A 15330-nucleotide genomic window follows, 5' to 3' on the forward strand; every position below is an offset into this window, starting at 1 on the left:
CCCCACAGCATTTTCTTTGTTTTTAGGGATGTCACATTCCTCCCACCACCCTGATGCACACACAACATGAAGTAGTTCATCTATAAGCTCATTCACTCAGTAACAGCAGTGATGCTAATTATCTTCATCATCTCAGAAGCATTTGCATCCAAACAAGAAGTCTCAGCAGCAGAAACTACCACTACTAACCGGGAATGGTTACTAGCCTATGATGCATCCTACATTTGCAGAGCCTACCCATGAACATTTAAAATAAGGAAGGAATCGAATCCTTGTCAACTGGTGTCAAGCCAACAACAATAACCATTATGTCTTTCTCAATAAATGAGCTAATAGGTACAAATTATGTCACTTTGTCAAAGTCAAATCATAGGCAAAAATTCTGTATATCACTAGGCATATCCATTTCAGGTAGGCTCTTCAGAGGCAGTATCACCTGCCATGGAAGAACTTCTACATTTTCATGATCACACATTAATAACCATTGCTGGATAAGTTCCCCAGTCTTCTATATTATTTTACTAATATTGACAACTAAACTTATTCATACATGCACACTAGATGCATAAGCAGGACAATTTGAACCATTTACCAGCCACCGTTCTAATCTTTTTTTTTTTTTTAATTACATAAAGTCTAAACCCATGTCTGAGTCACATTATCTCTCATGACCTCATTTTACATGATTTTCTAGTAGCTATCTCCCATTCAAGTCAAGGCAGAATTTTTACATTTCTCAAATACATCATGATTGTGCCTATGTCTGCCTCTCAAGTAAATCTAATTATGTGTATCTGGCTCTTAAATACCTTACTGGCTCTGCTAGGGATAGAGTAGGCAGAGGTAGTTGTAGAAGTCCCAATAAGGGATCATAGATAAAGGGGGAAACTTTAAGTTAATACATTGGGAGATCTCTGTAAGTTAATAAATTGTTCACAAGAGCCATCAGAACAAGGCAGCCTGGATTGACTAGTGGAGGTGTAAGAATTGCCTCAGATCATTGGGTGGGGAATGGGATGAGGTCTGTACTCAGGTTCAGACCAAGGGCAGAAGTCTGAGGACCGCCCTTTTGCTGATTTGAATACACACCTTATTGGAAACCAAGGAGGAGCTACTGCAACTTCCAGAAAGGAAAAGGCGGGCTTTTCAGACCCCCACTTCCCTTGAATGATAAAACTGTAGCCCACTGGATCCTCAGGGCAGAGCTTCCATGATTGCCTGCTTGCATCTCTCACAAGCGTCCAATCTTAATAAATCTGTTTCTTGCCTATCACTTTGTCTCTCGCTGAATTCCTTCTGTGCAGAGGCATGAAGAACCTGAACCTCAGTGAGTCCAGATACAGGGTGTGATTCTAATTTAAAACCATGGGGGGAGTTCCCGTCGTGGCGCAGTGGTTAACGAATCCGACTAGGAACCATGAGGTTGCGGGTTCGGTCCCTGCCCTTGCTCAGTGGGTTAACGATCCGGCGTTGCCGTGAGCTGTGGTGTAGGTTGCAGACGCGGCTCGGATCCTGCATTGCTGTGGCTCTGGCGTAGGCCGGTGGCTACAGCTCCGATTCAACCCCTAGCCTGGGAACCTCCATATGCCACGGAAGCGGCCCAAGAAATAGCAACAACAACAACAACAAAAGACAAAAAGACAAAATAAATAAATAAATAAATAAATAAATAAATAAATAAAACCATGGGTTCAAGTCCCAGTCTGGGTTTAGGCTGGGTTTGAGTTCCGGCACATGGGTTCAAGTCCCAGTCTGTGTTCTGCTTAGATTCGGGCCATGTTAGTGTTGTCAGTTTCAGCTTCCCATTTCAATGAAGGAAATACCTGACATGTTTTATGGCCAACAGAATCTACCATGATCTGCCCCCACCTCCCTTTTCACTTCTTCTTTTGGCCACACTGCAGCATATTAATTTCCCAGGCAAGGGATCAGATCTGAGCCGCAGATTCAACCTATGCTGTAGCTCTGGCAACGCTGGGCACTTAACTCACTGTTCCAGGCTGGGAATGGAATCTGCTTCCCATTGCTCCAGAGATGCTGCCAATCCCCGTTGTACCATAGAGGGAACACTCACCATTCTAATCTTACCTCTGTGGGCCCCATGCTCTTGGGATTACATCCCACACTCTGTGGTCCCCCCTGCAGGGTCCTTCCTGCCACAGGAGCAGAGACCACCCAGTAAGCAGCCCCTCTACCCCCTCAGCCTGCAGGGAGAGGGGAGGCAAGCAGAGACACCAGAGCAAGCTAACTCAGAAACCAGCATCCCCAGAACATCAGTGGGGAAAGTGCTGACACAGATGAGGCTCAGCCCGAGAGATGGGACCAGAGGGACCCACATAGCCAGTCAGATCATGGCTCATCTGGGCCCCAGACACATTGTCCCTCACATGCCATCTCCCTAAATGCAGGGTCTTGACATGCAAACAGGCTGAGCATCAGACAAAGTCAACATTTCCAAACACTGCAGGAACCCACTCAAATGGGGGCCTGAAGTTGACAACTCACAGACCAAAGACCCAGGGCTGCAGGGAGCAGGGGAGTGAGACTTCCACCCCAACTCCCCAGACTCCCCACCTGGGTACCACATCCACACTCAGTGATCCCAGCTCCCCAGACCCTGTGCGTGGGCTCACATCCCCTTGGTTGATACCAGGGCTATGCTGGGTGGGCCCCCAGTGTGAGCTGGGTCCCTGGGACCTGGTAGGATTGTACAAAGAAATGCAGGGTCCATCTCCTTCCCCAACACTTGTCCCAGAGAAATCAGTCCCCTCCTCTTTTCACTTGGTTCTGGGTTATCTTCATTGTTCTTAAAGCTTTCATGATAAAGGTGAACACATTACCTTGGCTCTTTCCTGTCTCACTGAGGTGATGAGAAAACTCACAGGACAGCAGAGCTGAAAGAGGGGGTGCAGGTCTGGGCTTGGCCGAGTGGAAAGAAGACGCTAAAGATGAGCTCACCTGCTGCCTTTTGGCCTTAAACTGAGATCCATGAGCCCAGCAATCAGTTCACCAGGGAAACCTGCCCCCTCCTTGCCCTGTGCATGCTGGTGAATCAGAGAAATTATGAGGTAGCCCAGGTGAGGGGTCTGCACCAGCACCGGAGAAGGTGACCTTTGAGGGGTCTGCACCAGCACCGGGAAAGGTAGGACACTGGCCCTCCCATGGCACTGACCCCTGGGAGGCCATGTCACCATACTCAGAGCAGATGCTGTGAACAGACAAGCCAGCACAGCTCTAGAGCCAACACTTAAGCACTGACATTCAGACAGAGGCACAGAGCCTCCCAGGACAGAGGTTGGGTTTTCCCCAGGTCCCCATGTCCCCTTGAAGCTCCAGGACTGAGGCTGAGTTTCCCCCAGGTCTCCATGTCCTCCCTTGCAGCTCCAGGACAGAGGCCAGGCCTCCACCCAAGTCCCCATGTCCCCCAGAAGCCCCAGGACTGAGGCCAGGTCTCCACCCAGGTCCTCACATCCTACTGTGCACAGAACCTGTCAGGGCTAAATATTCTCACTGTAGACAGCACATGGTCGGGTCTTAACACGCTCGGTGTAGACAGCACATGGTCAGGTCTAAACACTCTCAGTGTAGACAGCACAGTAAATATACCATGTAGACAGAACTTGGTCAGGTTTAAACTAGCTTAGGGCTGCTCCCCTGGGAGGCACAGGTCACTCACATGGAGTCTCTCATCTCTGGACAGGGGCTCAGCTTCCTGTGGGAAGTAGGATGTCCATTTCTTGGTGAATAAATCCATTGGGCTCCACACTTCATCCACATCAGGAAACGGCACAAAGTCTTTGTCATTAAACACTGCACCATGCAAAACAAAAATGTTCCCAATTTCTCTGGCCACATGAGAGTCGGGACCCAGGTGTCAGCCAGGAACTTCTCATATTGCAGCCTAGGCTCCTGCAAGGACAGACCAGATATGACCTGATTCCAGCATCCTCGTCCCCACAGGAGTGGCTGCCCTGGAATCTGGGGCAGGACGGTCCCACACAGTCCAGGTGGAGGGTGTTCAGGATACTGAGAGCCTGGCCTCCAGGTCCTCCCATGTGCAGGAAGCGGGTGCAGAGATCACAGGGAGAGGTTGGGGCACAGAAGCCGCTCAAGCAGAGAAACCATTGGCCAAGCTCCTTGGGCACCTGCCTGTTTGCACCTGCCCCCTTCCCCGGCTCGCATACAACCCACATGCCCACTGCCTGCTCTTTCAAAAGTACAGGGACTCACACCCAGGGTGGCAATCAACACCCCATTCCTAATGCTGAGTTTGGGGAGAATGAACCCCCTTGACTGGGTTTTGGGACCCTCCAAGGAAGGAGGCTACGTGGCCCCATCCCAGTCAGGGCTGTGCTGAGTGATGGGGGCACAGGGCCTGGAAGCCAGGTCCACAGGAGTGGGGTCCACAGCCCTGGCCAGGCTCTCCAACCATGACAATGTGGCTTCATGCAGATCCAGGACAGATGGCAGAATGTAATGGGGGCCTAAGTGGAAACCTGGATGAGGCTTAGAGAAGGCGTGAAGGATATTACTGAGACAGTTACCATGTGGGGAGACGGACTCTGTTAGGACATCCTGCTCCATACGCTTAAATGCTTGAGATCTGTGACCTCACATGGCAATGCAGGATCTCCTGAGCAGGATGTGCTGATGCATCCATGGCCCAAGTCAGTCTGCAACCAACTTGCAAGTGGTTCCAGCCAACACACAGGTATGCGAACACACATGTGCAGCACACACTCTAACATATGCACAAACATACACACACCAGGACATGAATATGCATGCACACAATGCATAGCACACATATCCCTTGTATACCCCATGTGTTCCTACACACACCAGTGCACACACACAGCACATGTATGCACACAGTCTATGCACACGATTTGCACACAGGGAATAGTAACTATTGTAAAGCATTAATTTCTTTTTCTTTTCTTTTTTCCTTTGTCTTTTTGCCTTTTCTAGGGCCACTTCCTGTGGCATGTGGATGTTCCCAGGCTAGGGGTAGAATTGGAGCTGTAGCCACTGGCCTACACCACAGCCACAGCAATGCGGGATCCGAGCCGCATCTGCAACCTACACCACAGCTCACGGCAATGCCGGATCCTTAACCCACTGAGCAAGGCCAGGGATGGAACCCACAACCTCATGGTTCCTAGTCGGATTCGTTAACCACTGTGCCACGACGGGAACTCCTGTAAAGCGTTAATTTCTGAACACAAGTGAAGTTCGTATGTATGCTTCCCTTTTTTCACCTTAATGTTTTACAAAATAAAAAGTTCAGGTAAAAAGTTGCTAGTAAATGACTTTTGATTCATAGCACTTTCTGAGGTTATTCCACAATATTATGACATGAGAATTTAATGTAGGTATTACACGTGCCCATTGATGGCTGAATAGAGAAGCAGCACATTGTCCATCCACACAATGGAATGTTTTTCAGCCTAAAAATGAATTCTGACACGTTATAGCATGAATGAACCTCAAGGGTATTATGTTCCGTGATGTAAGCCAAGCACAAAAGGACAATTCTACAAGGCCCCTCAAGCAGTCTGATCCATAGAGACAGAAAGTAGGATGTGGGCTTGGGGTGGAGGGAGGGGGTTTGGGAGTTAGTGTTTAATGGGGACAGTTTCAGTTTTGTAAGATGAAAAAGTTCTGGAGATGGATGTTTGCACAACAGTGTGAGTTGCTTCATGACCCTGAAATGTGCACCTAAAAATGGATGGAGCTCCCGTCGTGGCGCAGTGGTTAATGAATCCGACTAGGAACCATGAGGTTGCGGGTTCCATCCCTGGCCTCGCTCCGTGAGTTAAGGAGCTGGCGTTGCTGTGGCTGTGGCATCGACTGGCGGCTCCACCTCGGATTGGACCCCAAGCCTGGGAACTTCCATATGCCAAAGGTTCGGCCCTAAAAAGACGAAAAGACAAAACGGGGGGGGGCTCCCCAACAAAAGTACAAGGAGAAAGCAAGGGAGGACAGTTTCTCCCAATGAAATCTCGATGCCACAGCTGCTTCAACCTTCAAGCCTGACAGCGACACCCATGAGCGGAGCACCGGGTGAAGACATGACATTCAGGAGGCTCTACGACCTCAGTCCTGGGTTGCTGCCTCCACAGAGCCCGCCCCACTGCGTCTGATTTCTCAGTCACTCTGTGCTTGGTGCTCTTGCCTGGGTGGCTCTGGCACAGGTCAGCTGTTGCCATCACTGGGAGAGAAGAAGTGTGAAGACATAGGTTCCAGCTGACCCACTTTCTCCTACGGAGGTGATGCCACTGTCCCCAAGAGAGGATGGCAAGGCCATGGAATCCAGCCTTGCTGCCAAAGGCCTGACCACACTAGGGCCCACATGTCTGATGCCATGGAGAGCCTTTCCTGAGGTGCTGCAGACTGCCTGGCTGTACACGATGGGGCTTTTAGACATGCAGGTCCTGCCCCACCCCACACCTCAGGGGTCAGGTCCTGGAGGGAGCACTGGATGCCTCTAGTGCTTTAATTCCCATACCACACCATTCACCCATTTTAAGTATAAAGCTCAGTGGTGTTTTGTATATTCACAGAGGTGTTTAGCCATCAGCACAATCCATTTTATTTATTTATTTATTTAGGTCTTTTTGCCTTTTCTAGGGCCACACCCGTGGCATATGGAGGTTCCCAGGCTAGGGGTCTGAGCAAGGGCAGGGATCGAACCCGCAACCTCATGGTTCCTACTCGGATTCGTTAACCACTGAGCCACGACGGGAACTCCAGCACAATCCATTTTAGAACACTTCCATCACCTCCCCTAAACCCTCACCTTCAGAGCCCACCCCCCTCATTTCCCATGGCCCCAGCACCACTATCCCCTCTCCATCTCCATGCATCTGCCTGATCTGGACGTTGCACATAAGTATAATCACACTCTACTTGTCCTTTTGCGTCTGGCTTCTTTCTCTGAGTATTGTTTCCACACTGTGGCCTGTGTCAGTGCTTCACTTGTTTTCATGGCTGAGTAACAGTCACACCCTCTGTTTTTAACTCTGTAATTTATCGATTCCCTGTCCCCAGCTGCACTGGAACCTACACTGTAACCAACACCCAGGGGTCCTGTGCACAGGCACCCTGTGTGATCAGAGCCCCCCGGAGGGAAAGTGAGATGGGCCTGCATGTTTAGAGGACACACACCCTGCAGTCTCACCTGAAACCAACTCGCTGGTCAGTGTCCTGTGAGAGACAACCTCAGGGCACCACACAGGGGAACACAGAACAGTCAGGGGCCACAGGGCTACCTTCAGTTCAGGACTTCCCATGGCCGCTGTCTACCTGGAAAGTGCTAAGGCTCTGGGGGGTGGGGGGGTCCTTCCTGTCTCTTCTAGCTTCTGTGGGGCTCCAGATTCTCAGGACTTGTGGCTGCCTCCCTCCCATGTCTGCCTTCATCTTCACATGGCTTCTCCTCCGTGTCTATGCCTCCCTGCATCTTATTATTTGTTTAGTCTTTTTAGGGCTGCTTATGGGGCATATGGAGGTTCTCAGGCTAGGGTTAGAATTGGAGCTACAGCTGCATGCCTGCCCCACAGCCGCAGCAATGTGGGATCCAAGCTGCGTCTGTGACCTACACCACAGCTCATGGCAACTCCAGACCCCATGAGGCCAGGGATCGAACCCGCAACCTCATGGATACTAGCCAGATTTGTTTCCGGAACTCCCTCCCCTTGTCTTATTAGGACACAGTCACACAGGACTAGGTCCACCCTAATGCCCCTGTCTCACCTACTTACAGGACCAGGTCCTGCTTCCAAATAGTTCATGCCTTGAGACCATGGGGTCAGGATGCAGATGTCTCTCTCCTTGGGAGGGGGGCACAATCCCCTCCCCTCTGAGATAACAGATCCCATAGGACAGGTGTCCTTACAGGAAGAGGGGATCAGGACACAGGGACACCAGGCACATATCCAGGACCACAGGAGGTAATCAGGACTCTCTTCAACCATGACTCACCCAAGACCATCCTTGGCCTGTCCTTGCTGGGCCTGTCCAGCCCCATCTCAGCAAGAATCCTGCTAAGTCAGTGCGGAAAGGCGGGCACCAGAACACGCCACCCCAGAATGCGCCTCTTTGGCATATGGGTCACTTTGAGCTAAAGGCCACCCAGAACGAGCAGATGCAAGGAAAGCTCTAGAACAGGGCACAGGCATTCCTACTGCAAAGGAAATTCACATTTACAGAGGAGATGCCACTGAACAAACTGCACTAAACACACTTGTTTTTTGGGCTTTTTTTTTTTTGTCTTTTTGCCTTTTCTAGGGCTGCTCCCGCGGAATATGGAGATTCCCAGGCTAGGGGTCTAGTCAGAGCCGTAGCCACCGGCCTACGCCAGAGCCATAGCAACATGGGATCCAAGCCACCTCTGCAACCTACACCGCAGTTCACAGCAACACCAGATCCTCAATCCACTGAGCAAGGCCAGGGATCAAACCCACAACCTCATGGTTCCTAGTCGGATTTGTTTCCAGTGTGCCATGATGGGAACTCCAACACCCTTGCTATCTGTAGTTTCCCAGCTGCCTTCCCATAACTTACTGCCCCCCTAAGAAGCCCAAACCCCCTTCCTCTGTCCAGCCCGAAGTGGGTGACCAGCCCAAGTTTCAGTCTGGGGTGATCATCACCAGGTGCCCCATGTCTACGAGTGACACCACGAATGCTTCTGTGAGCTAACATTACCTAATGAACGTGTGGGTGCCTTTCTCTTTTTGGCCAGCCTTGTATGTGGGGCCCCAGCCGGGGGACCCAGATGGACAGAGGGCAGGAAGTTCTTTCCTCCTCTGCAGAGACATTCCCTTGATATGTGGTCACCGCAGATAGCTGGGCACCCCAGATGTCTGGTCACCCTGGATACCTTGTCAATGTGGATACCTGGTCACCCTGGAAATCTGATCACCCTGGGGTCCTGGTCGCCCTGGATGTCTAGTCACCCCAAGTACCTGGTTACTCTGGATACCTGGTCACCCCAGATACCTAGTCACCCTGGAAACCTGATCACCCTGGATACCGGATTGGTTCTCATCCTCCACCTCCCACAGGTGATGTCTGATTGCAAGGATCCTCGTAGGTCAGTGTAGCCAGAATCCCCGCCGACCCCTGATGTCTCTCTTAGCAAGTGTCCATCACGGCCCCTCATCCTGCTGGTTAGCTGTAAACCCCTGGCCCACTCTGAATTCAGGATGGAGCCTGGTTCCATACCCCCACTGCAGTATCTCCTGAATAAAATCTGTTTTGCTGCTTTCATCACCAGCTCTGGAGAGGACGGCTGTCTACATGCCAAAGAGGGAGGCCACAGGAGAAACCAAGCCTGCCCACACCTTGAACTCGGAGCGTCATCCTCTGGAACCCAGGAGACATTAAGGGACTGCTGTTTAAGCCCCGAGTCTGTGGTGTTAGTTATGGCGGCCCCAGGAAGCATAGATACCATCCGCTATGGAGGGGTGGCCAAGAGCTGCCTTTGCACCTGAGCTCCACCACAAAGGAGCCATCCTTGGACCAGTTACCCTGCCATCCATGCCTCAGTTTCTCACCTGTAAGATGGGATTGGAAATAGTGTCAATCGCATAGGGTCACAGGGTGGATTCCGTGAGCTAAAGCACATGAGGCATTAGAACTGGGGCCCCCATGCAGCGTGCTGGCCACAACCTGCACATTCTGGACTCTCTCCTCTAAGGGGAGGAGTTCCCTCAGTCTGGAGGAGGCCTATCCACCGGCACCACCTCCAGCTGTGGGAAACTTTTTATTATAGTCGATTTACAATGTTCTGTCCATTTCTGCTGTACAGCAAAGTGACCCAGGCATACATATATATACATTACTTTTTTTCATACCACCTTCCATCATGTTCTATCATAAGTGATTGGCTATAGTTCCCTGTGCTACACAGCAGGACCTCATTGCTTATCCACCCCAAATGCAATAGTTTGCATCTACTAACCCTAAATGCCCAGTCAGGAAACTCTCTACACAGCTGAGGGGGGGTGGTGGGCAGTCAGGATTTTTCACCCAAATATGCCACTTTGGCATGAGGGCTACTTTGAGTGGAGGTGACAAAGAAGCAGTGGAAAGGAAAACTCTGCCCTCCACCTGCCTGACCCCTTTGTGAGGATGGCCCCTCCCTCTCCTGCACCAGGAAGGGGAGAAAGAACTTTATCACCTGAGAAGGTACCGACTTCAGTCTGCTTAACAAACCTCACTGAAACTGGCTCCATCTTCCATTATTTTCCCCCACACATTTCCCTTCCCACAACTTCCTAGCCCTGGAAACTGAAACCTGTTTTCCTTTGTCTTGTCACTTAGGCACTTAAGTCCTTAGGTCTGGCTCTTTGCATCTCCACTTCTTTTCTGCGAAGGGCTCTGTACACAGACACAATAGACCTTAGCTCCTGTTAATTTGCTGTTTGTTAGTTTAATTGGTAGATCCATGGTACAGAACATAAGAGGGTAGAGGAAAAGTTTTCCTCCCCTATGCAGCACCGAGGTCACCAACAGCCAACACCTCTTGGTCTTTGTTCTGCTTCAGCAGCAACAGAGACCCGCCCTCTCCCTGTCTGTAAGACACTAGACGGCACCCCTGGCTCCATCTTCTCCCACAGGCTGTCCCCTGGCCCTCTCAGCTCTTGCCCTGTCTCATAAATATCCCCTCAGGCATAAGTGCAGGACCCCAGGCCACCTGGAGGGCATGTGACATTCAGGCAGCATGTGTCCATGTGGCTGGGTCTGGAGTCTAACACACAGGACACACGAGAGCAACTCCATCCTGGGGCCATCCAGCTATTATGGCCCGCACACCTCCCCCACAGGTTCCTGAAATGCTGGATCAGGGCCAGGGATGGGACCCCAAACCCTACCCACAGGGGTCTGTACTGTGGTCCACAGGGACCCCAAGTGGGAGGGGGTGACATAGGGACACACACCTCTGCTGTCCTTATTAGAACAGGGGTGGGTCTGCGCCTCTTCCGGCCACCCTCCCCACTGCGCCCCCCTCACAGCCAAGTGGAGGGTTGACGGGAATCCACCCCCTCCTGGAACCTGTCCCTGCTGGGCCAGGTCTCAATAATCCCAGACTGAGGGGCTCAGGTGACACCGGGGATCTCTTGGGGAATTCCCAGTTTACTTTTAAGGGAAAACCACCGCGTTTCATCAGCCCAAACATGTTCATTCGGCATAAGGATTATTCTGAGCAAAAGGCCGCTGAGAACCAGCAGACTTGGGAAACACTGTGGGAACAGGGCACACACTTTCCTTCTATAAAGGAAATGCCCAGTTGTAGGGACCTCGCCTTCTCCCACGCCTAGAAGAAGCTGCTTAACTACTCTCATCAATAAAAAAGGCACCCACTTGAATCTGCATCATAAACTCCATTAATCACCCTTCATCACGGGGCTTTCCTGGCCGCCTTGTCCTGATGCTCCCTCCAAACCCACTCCTTTGTTCAGCCCACGGGTATTTAAGTCCCCTTCTCACTGCCTCCTTAAGTAACATTTCTTTTTTTTTTTTTTTTTTTTTTTTTTGTCTTTTTGCCTTTTCTAGGGCCGCTCTTGGAGGTTCCCAGGGGACATGGAGGTTCCCAGGCTAGGGGTCTAATCAGAGCTGTAGCCACCGGCCTACACCAGAGCCACAGCAACACGGGATCCGAGCCATGTCTGTGACCTACACCACAGCTGATGGCAATGCCGGATCCTCAACCCACTGAGCAAGGGCAGGGACCGAACCTACAACCTCATGGTTCCTAGTGGGATTCGTTAACCACTGCGCCACGACGGGAACTCCTTGAGTAACATTTCTTTATAAACTCACACACGTACACATGCCAGTCAATCTTCTCTTGTTAGTCTGTCTTTTCTCAGTTTAACTTCTGGGTTCCAGGTATGGAACCTGGAAGTGGATGCTGGAGCCACTGGCATCCATTGTGAAAGCCATATTGCAATCTGCAGGAATGGTGTGTGTGTCGGTTGTTAAACACAGCTAGTGTTAGGAGCTAACGTACAGCCTCACATAGAATAAACTATATTAAGAATAAAGGCAGCACATCCTAAAAACTGCTCCCTATCACTGTAGACTCACTGGTTATTGTACTGCATTCACTACCTGCTCTGCTCGCTCTCACCCCCCTCCCGCCCACACTGTGCATGGTGGAAACGCTCTCTGGGCTTCCCCCGGACTCTGTGTCCAGGAACCTCTCACTGGACGCTTGAAATGGGTTACCATGGGAATATCTATACCACAGAAATGGCAAAATCCACAGCCTGGCCATGGTTGATTGTGCTGGTGATGGGCTAGACTTAGAAAGGGACAGGTATGTGTCTACGGGGCTGCATCGTAGGGACTGAGAGAACATGCATCCGGAACCCAGGATATGGCTCAGCAGAGGCTGCTGACATCAACGAGGAAGAAGTGAGGTTCTACACATGCAGAGTTCAGTCTTGCTCCTTAATTACAAGAAAATCAGAGCAATGTCTGAACCACTCTCCTATGTCAACTACGGGACCACTGGTGGTAGGGGAACAGGAACTGGGCCAACATCTGCAAAAGGATCCTGTGAGGCCCTGGGCTCTCTGGAATTTACAGCAGAGTCCTGTCCACTAGTATTTTTTTTAAACTTTGGGCTACATATCCCGTGTATCAGTTTAGCTAATAAATATATGTGCTCATATATGCACCTTTGGGAGAGATCATTGACCATAGAGGACTGTGTGTTATCTGTTAACACAGTCACATATTATCATCTTTGTCATCTGTGCACCTCCATCCTTCAATGACCTTACATCATGACCTGCGCACACACGCTGGATCTTCTTTCCCTGGAGAGTGGGGTCAGCACACTCCTGCCCACTGGCCAGCACGCTCCTGCCCATGACCCTGTCACCTACCCCCTGAAAAACTCAGACCCTGAAACATTAGCTGGACTCATGCCCAAAACCTAGGTGTCCAGGGGTAAGGATTTTCCAGACTTTCACCTCAATTCCACAGCTTGCCTAATTGGATAAATACCACCACTCTGCACACACGGATGTCAGCGAGGGCAGTGGGCAGAGTTCTTATGAGACGGAACAGGAAGATCATGGTGTGTCTGACCAGCAAGGCTCAGCTCCGGTGAAGCCAGGTGCCCTCACAGGAGAAGAAGGACTGATGCTGTTGCTGCAGGACGTTTGCATCCAGCAGCCATCACCACGGGGGAGGTCACACCAACAAACCTCAGCCTCACCCAGGCCTGAGTGAAGGAAAGAATGCATAAAGGAAGGAATGGAAGATGACCCAGCAGGGCCTCCACAGGGACCCCAGAGAAATCCCAAAGGAAAACAAACAAATGGGATCCTAATCAAACTTACAAGCTTTTGCACAGCAAAGGGAACCATAAAAAAATAGAAAAGACAATGTACAGAATGAGAGAAAATATTGAAAACGATGCAACCAACAAGGGCTTCATCTCGTAAATACGCAAAGAACTCCCACAACTCAACAACAGAAAGCAAACAATCCAATCAAAAAATGATCAGAAGATCTACATGGACATTTCTCCAATGAAGATGTACAGATGGCCAATAGGCATATGAAAGGCATTCAACATCACCAATCATTAAAGAAATACACATCAAAACTACAGTGAGGAGTTCCCGTCGTGGCGCAGTGGTTAACGAATCCGACTAGGAACCATGAGGTTGCGGGTTCGGTCCCTGCCCTTGCTCAGTGGGTTAACGATCCGGCGTTGCCGTGAGCTGTGGTGTAGGTTGCAGACACGGCTCGGATCCCGCGTTGCTGTGGCTCTGGCGTAGGCCGGTGGCTACAGCTCCGATTCAACCCCTAGCCTGGGAACCTCCATATGCCGCGGGAGCGGCCCAAGAAATAGCAACAACAACAACAACAAAAGACAAAAAGACAAAAGACTAAAAAACAAAAAAAACAAAAAAAACAAAAAAACTACAGTGAGGTACCACATTAGACCAACCAGAAGGGTATCATCAAAAGGTCTACAAACAGTAAATGCTGGAGAGGGGGTGGAGAAAAGGAAACCCTCCTACACTGCTGGTGGGAATGTAAATTTCCATACAATAGCTATGGAAAACAGTATGGAGGTTCTGCAAAAAACTTAAAACAAAACTACTACATGATCCAACAATCCCACCCCTGGGGATATACCCAGACAAAACTATAATTCGAGAAGTATACATGCAGCCTTATGTTCATGGAAGCACAATTCCCAAGAGCCAAGACATGGAAACAAGCTAAATGTCCATCAACAGAGGAATGATTAAGATGATCTGGTACATATACACAATGGAATACTACTTAACCATAAACAAGAATGAAATAATGCCATTTGCAGCAACATGGATGCTACCAGAGATTATCATACTTAGTGACATAGGTCAGAAAGAGAAAGACAAATGCCGTATGATATCACTTGTAATGTGGAATCTAAAATACGGCACAAATAAACCTATCTACAAAACAGAGACAAACTCATAGAGAACAGACTTGTGGTTGCCAAGGGAGAAGGGGGCGTGGGGAGGGAGTGGAATGGACTGGGAGTTTAGGGTTAGTAGATGCAAACTATTACATTTAGAATGAATAAACAACAAGGTCCTACTGTATAGCACAGGGAGCTATATTCAATCTCCATGATGGAAAACAATGTAAAAAGTGTGTATGTGTATATATGTGTACATATATGTATATATAAAACTGAGTTGCCATGCTGTACAGCAGAAATTGGCACAACATTGTAAACCAACCATACTTTAATTTTTTTAAAAAAAACTTCCTAATTTCAAAAAAAATTTATTTCCCTCATCAGGACTGTAATAGCGATGATGTTCACTGAGCAATACATGCTAGACACTGAATTCCCTCTTTTTTTTTTTTTTTTTTTTTTGCCATTTCTTGGGCTGCTCCCGCAACATATGGAGGTTCCCAGGCTAGGGGTTGAATTGGAGCTGTAGGCACCGGCCTATGCCAGAGCCACAGCAACGTGGGATCCGATCTGCATCTGCAACCTACACCACAGCTCACGGCAACGCCAGATCCTTAACCCACTGAGCAAGGGCAGGGCTCGAACCCGCAACCTCATGGTTCCTAGTCGGATTCCTTAACCACTGAGCCACGATGGTAACTCCTCTTTTTGCCTTTTCTAAGGGCTGTTCTTGCAGCATATGGAGGCTCCCAGGCTAGGGGTCTACTCAGAAATGTAGCTGCCAGCCTACACCACAGCCACAGCAATGCCAGATCCAGGGATGTCTGTGAACCACACTGCAGCTCGAGGCAACTCCGGATCCTTAACCCACTGAGCGAGGCCATGGATTG

The 15330-nt window shown here is 49.9% G+C and overlaps 1 long non-coding RNA gene across 5 annotated transcripts in view; it reads right to left on the reverse strand.

The window, feature by feature from the left end:
• LOC110261561 (uncharacterized) overlaps window positions 1–15330 on the reverse strand; it is a 46190-nt gene that overhangs the window by 25571 nt on the left and 5289 nt on the right. For 2 of the 5 annotated variants that reach the window (XR_014810507.1, XR_014810506.1), the window contains one exon: window positions 3677–3909. The exons of the other annotated variants lie outside the window; for them this stretch is intronic. This is a non-coding gene — a long non-coding RNA (uncharacterized LOC110261561). Of the gene's footprint in view, window positions 1–3676; window positions 3910–15330 lie in introns of those variants that run through there. 5 annotated transcript variants of the gene reach the window in all.

This window comes from Sus scrofa, chromosome 7 (genome assembly GCF_054392235.1).
Source record: "Sus scrofa isolate SSC_HxYL_T2T_F1_AM1 chromosome 7, Sscrofa_HxYL_maternal_Yorkshire_Landrace_v2.0, whole genome shotgun sequence".
In the NCBI taxonomy this organism is placed as follows: Eukaryota; Metazoa; Chordata; class Mammalia; order Artiodactyla; family Suidae; genus Sus; species Sus scrofa.